This window comes from Dendrobates tinctorius, unplaced genomic scaffold (genome assembly GCF_039654945.1).
Source record: "Dendrobates tinctorius isolate UK_male_01 unplaced genomic scaffold, ASM3965494v1 ptg000211l, whole genome shotgun sequence".
Lineage (NCBI taxonomy): Eukaryota > Metazoa > Chordata > Amphibia > Anura > Dendrobatidae > Dendrobates > Dendrobates tinctorius.
The window spans coordinates 11,636,619-11,652,500 of record NW_027361878.1 but is presented as its reverse complement, the minus strand read 5'-3'; positions in this window follow the sequence as shown (position 1 = coordinate 11,652,500).

Below are 15,882 nucleotides of genomic sequence, written 5' to 3'. Positions count from 1 at the left end.
TGTAACCTGAAAGATAAGAAAAACGAGTTATATTATACTCACCCAGGGGCGGTCCGGGTCCGGTTTTGGTCCGATGGGTGTCACGGTCCGGGCCGGCGCCTCCCATCTTCTAATGATGATGTCCTCTTCTTTGCTTCCCGTCGTAGCTTCGGCGCAGGCGTACTATATCTGCCCTGTTGAAGGCAGAGTAAAGTACTGCAGTGCGCAGGCGCCGGGAAAGGTCAGAGAGGTCCGGCGCCTGCGCACTGCAGTAGTTTACTCTGCCCTCAACAGGGCAGATAAAGTACGTCTGCACCGAAGCCGCAGCTGAAGTAAGAAGGAGGACGGCATCATATGAAGACGGGAGGTGCCGGACCAACCGCGACACCCATCGGACCGGACCAGGACCGCCCCCCGGTAAGTATAATCTAACTCGTTTTTCTTATCTTTCAGGTTACATCGGGGGCTTATCTACAGCATTACAGAATGCTGTAGATAAACCCCTGATGGCGGTGGCTGCATCTCATAGGTCAAAAATGGGGTGACAAATTCCCTTTAATGACCGGGCCAATTTTTACAATTCTGACCACTGTCACTTTATGAGATTATAGCTCTGGAACGTTATAAGGGTTAAAAGTTGACCAGCGATTTCTCATTTTTCCAACAAAATTTACAAAACCATTTTTTTTTAGGAATCACCTCACATTTGAAGTGAGTTTTGGGGGTCAATATAACAGAAAATACCCAAAAGTGACACCATTCTAAAAACTGCACCCCTCAAGGTGCTCAAAACCACATTCAAGAAGTTTATTAACCCTTCAGGTGCTTCACGAGAACTAAAGCAATCTGGAAGGAAAAAATGAACAAATTTACTTTGGAGCCAAACTTTTTTTTATTTTCACAAGGGTATCAGGAGAAAATGAACCACATAATCTGTTGTGCAATTTCTTCTGAGTACGTCGATAACCCGTATGTGGGGGAAAGCAACTGTTTGGGCGCATGGCAGGGCTCAGATGGGAGGGAGCACCGTTTGACGTTTTGAATGCAAAATTGGCTGGAATCAATGGCGGGCGCCATGTCGCGTTTGGAGACCCCCTGATGTACCTAAACAGTGGAAACCCCCCAATTCTAACTCCAACCATAACATAGCCCTAATCCCAACCCTAACCACCACCCTAACCCCAACATCACAACCATAACCCCAACACAATTCTAACCCTAGCCCCAACCCTAACCGTAGCCCAACCCCAACCCTAACCCTAATATGTCACGAAAAAACAATCTCAGAATCAGTGGGATACGTTGAAGCATTCCAGAGTTATAACTTCATAAAGTGACAGTGAAAAAGAAAAACACAAAAATTGAGCTTGGTTTGAGTTGGTATACATGCAGCATATAAACACATGTTCACACTGGCCATAAAGCATACAAAACCTACAAAAGACAAAATGAGAAAAACCCTGCTGTAATTAAATAAAAGCAAAAGTGCATCTAAGTAATTCAAAGTTCTTATTAATACTGTATTTGATCAAATATAGCATAAAAGCCGTCCCACCATCGGGGCGGTCCTACACTGTCTAATATTAAAAACCTTATCATGTGTCAAAGTTGACATCAGTGTGTGAATAAGGGCAGACAAAAAGACCGGGTCCCAAAAAAGTGACAGTGGTCAGAATTGTAAAAATTGGCTTGGTCATTAGGTACCAAATAGGCTCTGTCACTAAGGGATTAAACCCGTTGCCAGGTTTTCACAATATAAACTAAAGCCACAACCTTTAACTGCTCTATTACCACAGTTCATCAAAATCTTGTGATTCAAATGCACAGTCGCTAGATTCGTAGGGATCTTTGGATTTTGTCTTCCCAGTAGGAGGACAGGATTCTGCTGATACAGAAGGCACAAACCTAAAAAAAAAACTGATACCAATCGGACCAAAAACCTCTGATTAGCATACAACGTGGGGATTTATAAAAAGGCATTTTTGGGATATGCATAATGCATGGATAATAGGGTGCTTATATTCAGGTTGATGGATTCTGGAAATAGAGCAGTTAAAAGTGGCGGCATTAGTTTGTATTGAGAAAACCTGTTGACATGTTCCCTTTAACAACACTAGTGTGTCACACCAATACCCCATATGTGGTTGGAAATTAGTGTTTGGGTACACGGCGGGGCACAGAAGTGGATTTTTTTAGTGCAAATTTGGTTGGAATATATTGTAGACATGTCGCATTTGCAGAAATATTGCAAACAGGACATTTTCTAGGGATAAAAATGACAGCCTGTCACGGGTGTGGTAGAGGCTGCACATAGTCACACATCATCTGGCTGCAGTTGGCTTTGCAGAAGCCTTCCTAGTCCTACTGACTTTTGGACCCAATGGAAACCTCCCCCCGGCTCTAATTGACACCCCTGGACTGGGTGGTTATAGAGTTCCTGTCTGCTTCTGGAAATCATCTGTGATATTTCCATTTTCCCCTGTTGAGGCTTGGAGCTAAAGCAGTCTGCTATCTTAATCTTTGGTGCTGCTGGAGGACACCTGTGTTACCTCTGAGTCTACTCAAGATAATTGTTCCCCTTATTTGTCTATCCTAGGTGTCTTTAGTTATACTGGGGATTGACTAGTGCACCCTAATCAAGGCTTATTGCCAGGGTCAGGCAGGGATTAGATATCCTGCTCAGTGATAGGTGCAGAACCTATATAGGGACGTTTAGGGCAGACAGGATGACTTTACATCTGCCTATGGGTCCCCACTCCCCCCTTCCCTAGTTTTGGGCTCCCTTCCCCTCATCCCTTGGTGTTGCACTTAGTCTTTCCTACACTGTGCGTGACAGTGGGGCCCTGGGCAAAAGTTTAAAGTAGGGCCCCAAATGCTAACATTTTGCACCATCTCACAGAAACATTTGGATTACATGTGCATGATATGGTTACAGTTGGCGGAGGGGTTTGGAGCCTGGCACCATTGCCCTCATATTGAGGGGCCTCAGATCAGCCATGTGGTCTGCCGCTATTAGCAGCACAAAAGAGTGTTGCTAGAATCAGACATACAGGCTGTCTTTATGATGAGGAACATGATTGTGCTTCAGGGCGGCCTGTGGGCAGGTCTCTACATGGTTTCTCTGTCTTAAGGTACTGTCACACTTAGCGATATCGCTAGCAATATCGCTATAACTTGTGACGTTATAGCGATATTGCTAGTGATATCGCTGTGTCTGATACTTACCTACAACCCGCTCCCCCGCTGGTTATCGCTGATCGCGCGAGAACGTCCTGGACCGTCGTAAGCTTCCTGCGGTGCTTCCTGTGGAGAGACGAGCGACGAGCGTGGAGCCGGGAGGGAGGATGTCAGGATCGCCTAGTGTGACAGGTAAGTAGCGACCCCCGACCCCTGTTATGTCGCTTGTGAGATCTGCCTGTGTGGCAGCTCACTAGCGACCACTTAGCGATGCACCAGCGATCCTGACCGCGTCATATCGCTGGTCGGGATCGCTGGTGCATCGCTAAGTGTGACAGTACCTTTAGAGCAGGAAGATAAGACTCTGCCTACAGTCCTGCAACGAGCACAAGCATCTCATTAACTGAAAACTTCTAACAGATTATACAAGAGACCCAAGACGGATTTCTTCACCCCAGGTATCATTTTAATCAGTATAACACTGCCAACTTGACAATGCCTATAGTTTACTTAGCAAAATCCTGCTGACAGGCAGGGGCGGGCTGGGCCGGGTGGCAGAGAGGCAATTGCCCCCTGGGCTGGTCTCCTAGCAGAAGCTTTGGGCAGTAGTGATGTGTCGTTCGTGAACGAACCGAGACAAAGAGCCGGCTCTTTCATGTGGCCGACGGGAGTCGGCTCACCACTGGAAGCTGAGCCAATTTTTTTTTTCCCCCCTGCTGTTTGTGTAGCTTCTTCCTGCCTGGGTGGGGGCTGGGAGGAGCTGAGGAGGAGACTTGGAGCAGTGAGCACAAGTGGGGAGTGACTGGCAATGCTTTGACTTGCGACTGGGCTCCTCCCACATGAACACATAGCTGTACTGTGATTGGCTGCTCAGTGCAGTGAGTGCACACACATGAGCTGTGATAGATCACAATGTGCAGGCATAGAGACTGTCAGTGTCACTGACATAGCAGTGGATGTCCGACAGCTGCAGGATGAGCAGAGGCGCTGAGCTCAGGCACTGACAGCCATCTTATCCCTCTCATTATTTTCTGTAGTTCCTGCTGCTCTACAGTGGGAAAGTAATAATATAAATCTGAGGCAGAGAAACTCTGTGGACAGATCCGGGGTATATCTAATATATAAAGCTCAAAGTGTGTATGTATGTGTGTATGTGTGTGTGTGTGTGTGTGTGTGTATATGTGTGTGTGTGTGTGTGTGTGTGTGTATGTATATATGTGTGTATGTCCGGGATAGGCATCCGCACCGTCGCAGCTACAGCCACAAAATTTGGCACAGTCACACGTCTGGACCCCGAGAGCGTCCTAAGCTATGTTGTGAGGCGAAATTTTAACCCTGTGCGTTCCAATTCACCAAACAATTTTGCCCCCGTCTACATACTGGGGGGAAAAGTGTGTGCGCGTCAAGCCCCGCCCCTCATTATGATGTCACAATGCCCCTATTTGCATACTGGGGAAGCAGTGTGTCCGCGTCAAGCACCGCCCCTCATTATGATGTCACAATGGTTGCCATGGCAACGCTGATGTCATCATAGGTTGCAAGCCCCGCCGCTCATTATGATGTCATAATGGTTGACTATGAGATGGAGGATGTGTGATGGGTATATGGGCACTGGACTATGGGATGGAGGATATGTATGATGGGTATATGGGCAGGGGACTATGGGATGGAGGATGTGTGATGGGTATGTGGGCACGGGACTATGGGATGGAAGATATGTATGATGGGTATATGGGCACTGGACTATGAGATGGGGGATATGTATATGGGCACGGGACTATGAGATGGAGGATATGTGATGGGTATATGGGCACTGGACTATGGGATGGAGGATATGTATGATGGGTATATGGGCACGGGACTATGGGATGGAGGATATGTATGACGGGTATATGGGCACGGGACTATGGGATGGCGGATATGTATGATGGGTATATGGGCACGGGACTGTGGGATGGAGGATGTATGACGAGTATATGGGCACGGGCCTATGGGATGGAGGATATGTATGATGGGTATATGGGCACTGGACTATGGGATGGAGGATATGTATGATGGGTATATGGGCACGGGACTATGGGATGGAGGATGTGCGATGGGTATATGGGCACAGGACTATGGGATGGCGGATATGTATGATGGGTATATGGGCACGGGACTATGGGATGGAGGATATGTATGACGGGTATATGGGCACGGGACTATGGGATGGAGGATGTATGATGGGTATATGGGCACTGGACTATGGGATGGAGGATATGTATGATGGGTATATGGGCACGGGACTATGGGATGGCGGATATGTATGATGGGTATATGGGCACGGGACTGTGGGATGGAGGATGTATGACGAGTATATGGGCACGGGCCTATGGGATGGAGGATATGTATGATGGGTATATGGGCACTGGACTATGGGATGGAGGATATGTATGATGGGTATATGGGCACGGGACTATGGGATGGAGGATGTGCGATGGGTATATGGGCACAGGACTATGGGATGGCGGATATGTATGATGGGTATATAGGCACGGGGCTATGGGATGGAGGATGTGTGATGGGTATATGGGCACGGGACTATGGGATGGAGGATATGTATGACGGGTATATGGGCACGGGACTATGGGATGGCGGATATGTATGATGGGTATATGGGCACGGGACTGTGGGATGGAGGATGTATGACGAGTATATGGGCACGGGACTATGGGATGGAGGATGTGTGATGGGTATATGGGCACTCGACTATGGGATGGAGGATGTATGATGGGTATATGGGCACTCGACTATGGGATGGAGGATATGTATGATGGGTATATGGGCATGGGACTATGGGATGGAGGATATGTATGATGGGTATATAGGCACGGGCCTATGGGATCGTGGATATGTATGATGGGTATATGGGCACTGGACTATGGGATGGTGGATGTGTGATGGGTATATGGGCACGGGACTATGGGATGGAGGCTATGTATGACGGGTATATGGGCACGGGACTATGGGATGGAGGATGTGTGATGGGTATATGGGCACTCGACTATGGGATGGAGGATGTATGATGGGTATATGGGCACTCGACTATGGGATGGAGGATGTATGATGGGTATATGGGCACTCGACTATGGGATGGAGGATATGTATGATGGGTATATGGGCATGGGACTATGGGATGGAGGATATGTATGATGGGTATATAGGCACGGGCCTATGGGATCGTGGATATGTATGATGGGTATATGGGCACGGGCCTATGGGATGGTGGATGTGTGATGGGTATATGGGCACTCGACTATGGGATGGAGGATATGTATGATGGGTATATGGGCATGGGACTATGGGATGGAGGATATGTATGATGGGTATATAGGCACGGGCCTATGGGATCGTGGATATGTATGATGGGTATATGGGCACGGGCCTATGGGATGGTGGATGTGTGATGGGTATATGGGCACGGGACTATGGGATGGAGGATTATTATAATTTGTTATAACTAACCACAGTTAGTTACTATGCCCGGGCAGCGCCGGGCTCTTCAGCTAGTATCATATATAGGTGGGCATTTTTTCCATCTGGGTCAGTGGAGGGATCCTTTTTGGGTGTACATTCATTTGTTTTATATTGACACTTCATCATGATTTTGTGCACTTCTTTGTAATATATTTAATACATTTTGATAATTTTGCATTCATCGTTTCGCTCCTTTCTTTCTCCGCTGTTCTATTGATTATTGGAGCAGATGTGGCTGCTGCCCAGGGTGAACAAATGGTTTTGATATCATCCCTGGGCATTTCATCTTTTTGTATGGGATCCTTGTTATTGCCCTTTATAACCCCGCCTACACCACTTAGTAGCAATGTTTTCTGTATACGCTGTACATAGACAGAAAGCTACCAATCAGTGGGGGGAGGGGTCACACAGAGCAGGAGAACTATGTGGCATGAGACAACTAGTCCCCTACTTATAATTTCCTGCTGATCAAACTGATTTTTTTTTCTAAATAATTACAAGGATCAGTAAGTGACACATCGCAGGAATCAGGTCCTCTGCCCCTACAGGGGCATTGCTATTAGATTAAATGATAAAAACCTACTGGCAGAGTCCCTTTAAAACCATATAGGAGTTATAATTAAGATTCACAGTTTGTCCACAAGATCCCTCAGACCTATTACTTACCAGTAAGGCCCAACGCGAGTCGCCAGAGGCTGCACTTGTAACATAAGAGCCAATGATGTAACCAAGACCACTGTAATAAACAAAAACAAAGTTGTCATAATTTCTGCACACACAGAAACATATAAATGTGTGAGTGCCTTTCTCCGGCTCCTCCTTTCTGATTACTGATTCCTCATTACTTGTGGAGGGTTTTGTAAGATGCCATCCATATGTCTTGTACATGCATGCATCTGCAAAGCACAATCTGGGCCGGAAAAAGTCCACAACAGATCCGCTTTGTCGGAATTCCTCTAATCAATGAATAGGTCCACACTCACCTGCCAATATGTGCTGCTATGTTATAGTAGGAATGCGCGCCGCTGCGCCGGTCTCCCACATACAGGTCGGCAATGATTGAGGGGGCAGTAACTCTAAAGCTTGCTTGTGCTGCTCCCAGCAGTCCATTGATCAACAGAAAAACTGGAAAATACTGTGAAAACACAAAAAGATATTCAGTGACTATTTAAGAAAGATTTCTTAGACACCTAAAGAAATACCATAATAGAAAGATTTGTAACTTTCCCTAATTTTCAGCCGCTCCTGCTGGTGGTTTACAAATACTAATGCAAAATACTGATCTAGATTCAAACAAGTGAGAGGCTTTACAGCTCCTGCAGACGTCTGTGGATCATGGTCCGATCATGGACTACAACGCACAGACAGCGTGATGATCGGGTCGGGAGACCCCCGCCCTGTCCGTGCATTGTGGTCCATGATGGCATCGAGATCCACAGATGGTTCCTGCCATCAGAGGTGCTTGACCAGTAGCCATCTTCTGAGCTTCCGGCCATGACCTGGGTGTACAGTTCTCCAGCTTCAAAGGTGCAGTGCGCATGGCCATCAGTTCAGAAGATGGCTCCCTGTCATGGGCAGTGCACGTCTGAAGCCAGGTAGCGTACACCCAGCTGCAGAGGTGCAGCGATGCTGCCGAAATGTGCGGCGTGGGATGTGCAGGAACTGGCGATGACAAAAGGTCCTGCAAATTATGTTATCACTCCCACAGGGGCGCGATAACATGGAAAGAGGGCTGACTAGTCTGGAGCAAGTATCGACCCATCAGATAGTTAGCGCCCCCATTAGCATAGGAAATGGGGACAATATGAAGGCTTTATTAACCTCATTTTTACAGAAAAACATTCTACAGGGCTGGTGAGGCAGGAATTTACTCCTAGATAAGTGAATGCTGCTGGGTTGGAGGGCGTGGAAGACCTGACAGGTTCAATTTATGATCAGTTTACCTCTTTGGGAACGAAGATCATGCCGATACTTATGGCTGACCAGACCGCCATGCCTGTACACGCAATGCGTTTCCTGCTCCAGCGGTCTCCCAGGTATCCAAAGACTAGACCAAACACGATATTGCTGACTGTGAATACTAGAATGGGAAGGGAAAAAACAAGAGGTCAAGAAAAACATTTTTATATTATTGCATTTTTTATATTTGAGGATTATTTAGACTGTTGCACTTAAACACTTCTCCCGTCCTCGTCACTTTAGAATAACATTTTATATTGAAATTTTACCTAATTTTTTACGGCTGGATCCATTGTAATCAATTTTAAAGTCAGCTTGCCGGTAAGACCTCGCTCCTGCCAGAACAAAAAGAGGAACACAAGTGATTATTGTAATCAGAGAAGTGCAGGAACAGACGTCACAGCAACTAACGAGCCTTCTCATTGGCCATGAAGATTTCTTTCCTTTTATGTTGCAGTTAGGGGTCTTATACACCCTGCCCCCCGACATAACCCAGTGTACCCCCACCTACCTGCAGCAGTGGAGGAAGCCATGGTGATGACTAAGTTAATGTAGGTCAGAATGGCTACAGTGATGAAGGAACGGGTGACGGAAACTCCAGTCCGCTTGTGCAGGTCCTGCGTTTCACCCTCTTCATCCTTCTCTTGACCATCAATGCCTTTTTCCACATCATCAGATGGAATTGGCATTTTTTGGGTAGAATTGTAGAGAGATGCCATGTCCACAATGCCCTGCAAACACTGGAGAAAAACACACAAGATGGTAAAAATATTACATTAATCTCAGTCTGTGGAGCAGAAATTCAGTGATAATGCAGTATATAGTATAACTAGCTGAAGAGCCCGGCGCTGCCCAGGCATAGTAACTAACTGTGGTTAGTTATAACAAAATATAATTATCCTCCATCCCATAGTCCCGTGCCCATATACCCATAATACATATCCTCCATCCCATAGTCCCGTGCCCATATACCCATCATACATATCCACCATCCCATAGTCGAGTGCCCATATACCCATCACACATCCTCCATCCCATAGTCCCGTGCCCATATACCCATCATACATATCCGCCATCCCATAGTAGAGTGCCCATATACCCATCACACATCCTCCATCCCATAGTCCCGTGCCCATATACCCATCATACATATCCGCCATCCCATAGTAGAGTGCCCATATACCCATCACACATCCTGCATCCCATAGTCCCGTGCCATATACCCATCATACATATCCGCCATCCCATAGTAGAGTGCCCATATACCCATGACACATCCTGCATCCCATAGTCCCGTGCCCATACACCCATCATACATATCCGCCATCCCATAGTAGAGTGCCCATATACCCATCACACATCCTGCATCCCATAGTCCCGTGCCCATATACCCTTCATACATATCCGCCATCCCATAGTCCCATGCCCATATACCCGTCATACATATCCTACATCCCATAGTCCAGTGCCCATATACCCATCACACATCCTCCATCCCATAGTCCCGTGCCCATATACCCGTCATACATATCCGCCATCCCATAGGCCCGTGCCCATATACCCGTCATACATATCCTCCATCCCATAGTCCCGTGCCCATATACCCGTCATACATATTCTCCATCCCATAGTCCCGTGCCCATATACCCGTCATACATATCCTCCATCCCACAGTCCAGTGCCCATATACCCATCATACATATCCGCCATCCCATAGTAGAGTGCCCATATACCCATCACACATCCTGCATCCCATAGTCCCGTGCCCATATACCCATCATACATATCCGCCATCCCATAGTCCCATGCCCATATACCCGTCATACATATCCTACATCCCATAGTCCAATGACCATATACCCATCACACATCCTCCATCCCATAGTCCCATGCCCATATACCCGTCATACATATCCTACATCCCATAGTCCAATGACCATATACCCATCACACATCCTCCATCCCATAGTTCCATGACCATATACCCATCATACATATCCTCCATCCCACAGTCCAGTGCCCATATACCCATCATACATATCCTCCATCCCAAAGTCCCATGCCCATATACCCATCATACATATTCTCCATCCCATAATTGAGTGCCCATATACCCATCAGTGATCACACATCCTTCATCTCATAGTGCCATGCCTATATACCCATCATACATATCCTCTATGATGACATCAGCGTCGCCATGGCAACCATTGTGACATCATAATGAGGGGCGGGGCTTGACTCGCACACACTTTTTCCCCCAGTATGTAGATAGGGGCAAAATTGTTTGGTGAATTGGAAGGCGCGGGGTTAAAATTTCGCATCACAACATAGCTTAGGATGCTCTCGGGGTCCAGACATGTGACTGTGCCAAATTTTGTGGCTGTAGCTGCGACGGTGCGGATGCCTATCCCGGACATACACACATACATACACACATACACACTTTGAGTTTTATATATTAGATAGCTGAAGAGCCCGGCACTGCCCGGGCATAGTAACTAACTGTGGTTAGTTATAACAAATCATAATTATCCTCCTTCCCATAGTCCCGTGCCCATACACCCATCACACATCCTCCATCCCATAGGCCCGTGCCCATATACCCATCATACATATCACCCATCCCATAGTTGAGTGCCCATATACCCATCACACATCCTCCATCCCATAGTCCCATGCCCATATACCCATCATACATATTCGCCATCCCATAGTCGAGTGCCCATATACCCATCATACATATCCGCCATCCCATAGTCCCATGCCCATATACCCGTCATACATATCCTCCATCCCATAGTCCAGTGCCCATATACCCATCACACATCCTCCATCCCATAGTCCCTTGCCCATATACCCGTCATACATATCGTCCATCCCATAGTCCCGTGCCCATATACCCATCATACATATCCTCCATCACATAGTCCAGTGCCCATATACCCATCACACATCCTCCATCCCATAGTCCCGTGCCCATATACCCATATACATATCCACCATCCCATAGTCCCATGCCCATATACCCATCACACATATCCACGATCCCATAGGCCCGTGCCCATATACCCATCACACATCCTCCATCCCATAGTCCCGTACCCATATACCCATCATACATATCCGCCATCCCGTAGTCGAGTGCCCATATACCCATCACACATACTCCATCCCATAGTCAACCATTATGACATCATAATGAGGGGCGGGGCTTGATATGCACACACTGTTTCCGCAGTATGCAAATAGGGCATGGCATTATGACATCATAATGAGGGGCGGGGCTTGACGTGCACACACTTTTCCCCCCAGTATGTAGACGGGGGCAAAATTGTTTGATGAATTGGAACGCGCGGGGTTAAAATTTCGCCTCACAACATAGCTTAGGACGCTCTCGGGGTGCAGACGTGTGACTGTGCCAAATTTTGTGGCTGTAGCTGCGACGGTGCGGATGCCTATCCCGGACATACACACATACATACACACATACATATATACATACACACATACATACATACACACTTTGAGCTTTATATATTAGATAAGCAACTAATAAGTTAAAGTCCCCTAGCAGGACTAAAAAATAAGGTAAAAATCAATAATTCTATAGAGAAATCTATATCTGTCCCTCTATAATTATCTGCAGGTCGTGTCTCCCCCTGGGAAAGACTCCCGGAACTCATTAGATTAAGTTCAGACTTACCTTTCTCTCTCTTCTCTCTCTTCCTTCTCCTCTTCTCCTCCTCTCTCCTCTTCTCCTCCTCTTCTCCTCCTCTCTGTCCTCTTCTCCTCCTCTCTCTCCTCTCTTCTCCTCCTCTCTGTCCTCTTCTCCTCCTCTCTCTCCTCTCTTCTCCTCCTCTCTCCTCTCCTCTCTTCTCCTCCTCCTCTCTCCTCTCTTCTCCTCCTCCTCTCTCCTCTCTTCTCCTCTCTCCTCTCCTCCTCTCTCCTCTCTTCTCCTCCTCTCTCCTCTCTTCTCCTCCTCTCTCCTCTCTTCTCCTCCTCTCTCCTCTCTTCTCCTCTCTGGCGCTGATAATAAATATCACTTGATAATAATAAATAATTATCGCTTTCTATAACAGACTTTTCAACACACAACTCGTGACTGCAACGCACAATAGAAAATCACTGGGATCAGGCCGTCGCACACAGTTTAATGCGGGGTCCAATTGTGACATCATAAGCCTGTCACTGAAAGTTCTAAGCCATTATGATGTCATCAGCCTGTCACCGGGAGTTCTAAGCCATTGTGATGTCACAGCCAGTCACCGGGAGTTCTAAGCCATTATGATGTCATCAGCCTGTCACCGGGAGTTGTAAGCCATTGTGATGTCATCATGCAGTGCATGTACAGTACATACAGTCATGGCCAAAAGTTTTAGCATCCTTGAAATTGTTCCAGAAAATGAAGTCTTTCTCCCAGAATATTCCTGCCATTACGCATGTTTCGTTATACACAGGTTTATTTCCTTTGTGTGTATTGGAACATAAAAAAATCAGAGAAAAAGAAGCCAAATTCCACATAATTTCACACAAAACCTCCAATATGGGCTGGACAAAATTGTTAGCACCCACAACTTACTATTTGGCTGCACGCCCTTTGGAGTAAATAACTGCAATCATCGCTTCCTATAACCATCAACAAGCTTCTTACATCTCTCAGCTGGAATTTCAGTATTAAACCAGGAGGATTTGTGGTTATCATCCACGCTGCTGTACAAATAACGGTCCAGACGTGTAGAAGGCGATGAATGGCGTTTCGCAGTCTACAGGACGCCTTCATCAGGAGCTGCTATAATCCTACAATATGACCTCATACTGTTTAAATAGATTCCACATTCAAATCTGGCACCAAAGGGAATCATATGTCCAGCAGTGTCATCTAACGAATGAGCCACAACTCCACATCAGAAAACTAGTCTATAATATAACGCTCTAAGTGTCACTCTGTCCGAAGCCTTTAGAGACTGTGCAAGTGCGACGCACCTGCGCAGTCTGGCTCCAGACAGAGTGACGCACCCCCCCAGGAGATCGCGGAAGACGCACCCCCCCTCGGAGATCGCGGTAGACGCAGCCCCCCGCCAGCACGACACCTTACCGATTCGGTGTGGCCGCAGGGTCTTGCGTCTTGCTGTGATGACAGGAGAGGGCGGGTTGTTGCTCTGGAAACCGCGCATGCGCAATCTGCACTTTCCGGCGCCATTTTGGGGAAGACACACTGCAGTGTGTCTTCAAGACAATGGCGCCGGAAAGAGAGGAATGCGCAGGCGCCGATTCCGGAGCAACAACCCGCCCTGTTATGAATGAGTCACCGAGAAGCAAAAACAAAAACAAGCTAAGCCCCAGAAAACCAAAGAGGCTGGTAACTAAGTGGATTGCAGACCCCTGATCCTATCCACACAACTAGTAGTAGCCGTGGAGCATACCTACGATGATCCTAGATGCCTCGTCACAGCCGGAGAACTAAATAAGCCTAAAGCAAGAAAAGGGGAAATCTAAACTGCCCCAGAGCAGACCCCAAAGCAATAGACAGACCCCAAACATGTATTAACGGTGAGACAAGATGAAAACACAAACACAGATAGAAAAATAGGCTGAGCAAACGATGGGGCCCACACTAACTAGAAAGGACAGGAAAGGAAAGATGCTGTCTGCAATCACGCACAAAACCCTGCCAAAAAATGTCCAACACTTTCTGATAACAAAAACCCTGAAGTCGCTAGACTTCAATTCCCTATATCAGCACTCTGGTATATTCTGAAGGCAGAGCAAAAAAAGACCAATCTGATCAGGGACAAAAAGCAAACTGGCATAAACAGAGACATAAGAATGGAAATTCAGCACAGCCCCAGCAGGGGCTGGCTGACCACAAAAACTGAGTAAACCAAACCAAATCTCATGTGAAAAAATAGCTGAGCACACTTAGCTTGTGAAGGCAGGAACAGAACTGGAAACCAGAACCTCAGGACGGGAAAAAATCACCAGCACAAAATTAGGGAGTCGGCTGTCTTAAATCCAGTCAGAGACTACTGATGTCCAATCACAGACCTCCTCCTCAGGTGGCAGGTCTCTGCCATTTAGATCAGCTTCATTACCTGCTGTCACCACTAGAGGGAGCCTGGATGGAGAGCTCACAACTCCTCTGTCAACACAGCCAGCTCCACCACCCTCACCAGAAGTCAGAGGTAAACCAGAAAATGAGTTCACAACACCGCCCTCTCCTGTCATCACAGCAGGCACAAAAGATTACCGGGGTATTCGCTGTGAAGTCAGGAGACGGCGGGTTGTGGCGCCGAAATCGGGTGCCAATTACGGCCGCACAATCCCACACTCCTCAGACCTGGATCGGGGGATGAGGGAGTACCATGCATACCAGGATAGGGGGTGAAGGGACCATGCATACCAGGATAGGGGGGTGAGGGGACCATGCATACCAGGATAGGGGGCTGAGGGGACCATGCATACCAGGATAATGGGTGAGGGGGCCATGCCTACCAGGATAGGGGGTGAGGGGACCATACATAACAGGATAGGGATGAGGGAGTATCATGCATACCAGGATTGGGGGATGAGGGGTACCATGCATACCAGGATAGGGGATGAGAGGACCATGCATACCAGGATAGGGGGTGAGAGAACCATGCATACCAGGATTGGGGGTGAAGGCTCCATGCTTACCAGGATAGGGATGAGGGAGTACCATGCATACCACGATTGGGGGATGAGAGGTGCTCACCACCTGGGCGTAGAACGGGTTCATAGCTAGTGTATAATATAACGCTCTAAGCATCATTCTGTCCGAAGCCTTTATAGACTGCGCAAGTGCGACGCACCTGCGCAGTCTGGCTCCAGACAGAGTGGCGCACCCCACACGAGATCACGGTAGACACATTCCCCCCAGGAGATCGCGGTATGCGTAAGCACTGAATGCATACCGCGATCTCCTGCACAACACCTTACCGATTCGGTGTTGCCGCGGTGTCTTGTGTCTGGCGGTGATGACAGGAGAGGGCGTGTTGTTGGGCTGGAATCGGCGCATGCGCAGTCCGCGCTTTCTGGCGCCATTTTGTAGAAGACACACTGCAGTGTGTCTTCAACAAAATGGCGCCAGAAAGAGAGGAATGTGCAGGCGCCAATTCCGGCCCAACAACCCGCCCTCTCCTGTCATCACCGTACAAAAGATTACCGATTGGGTATTCACCGTGAAGTCAGTAGAGGGCGGGTTGTGGCGCCATGCATACCAGGATAGGG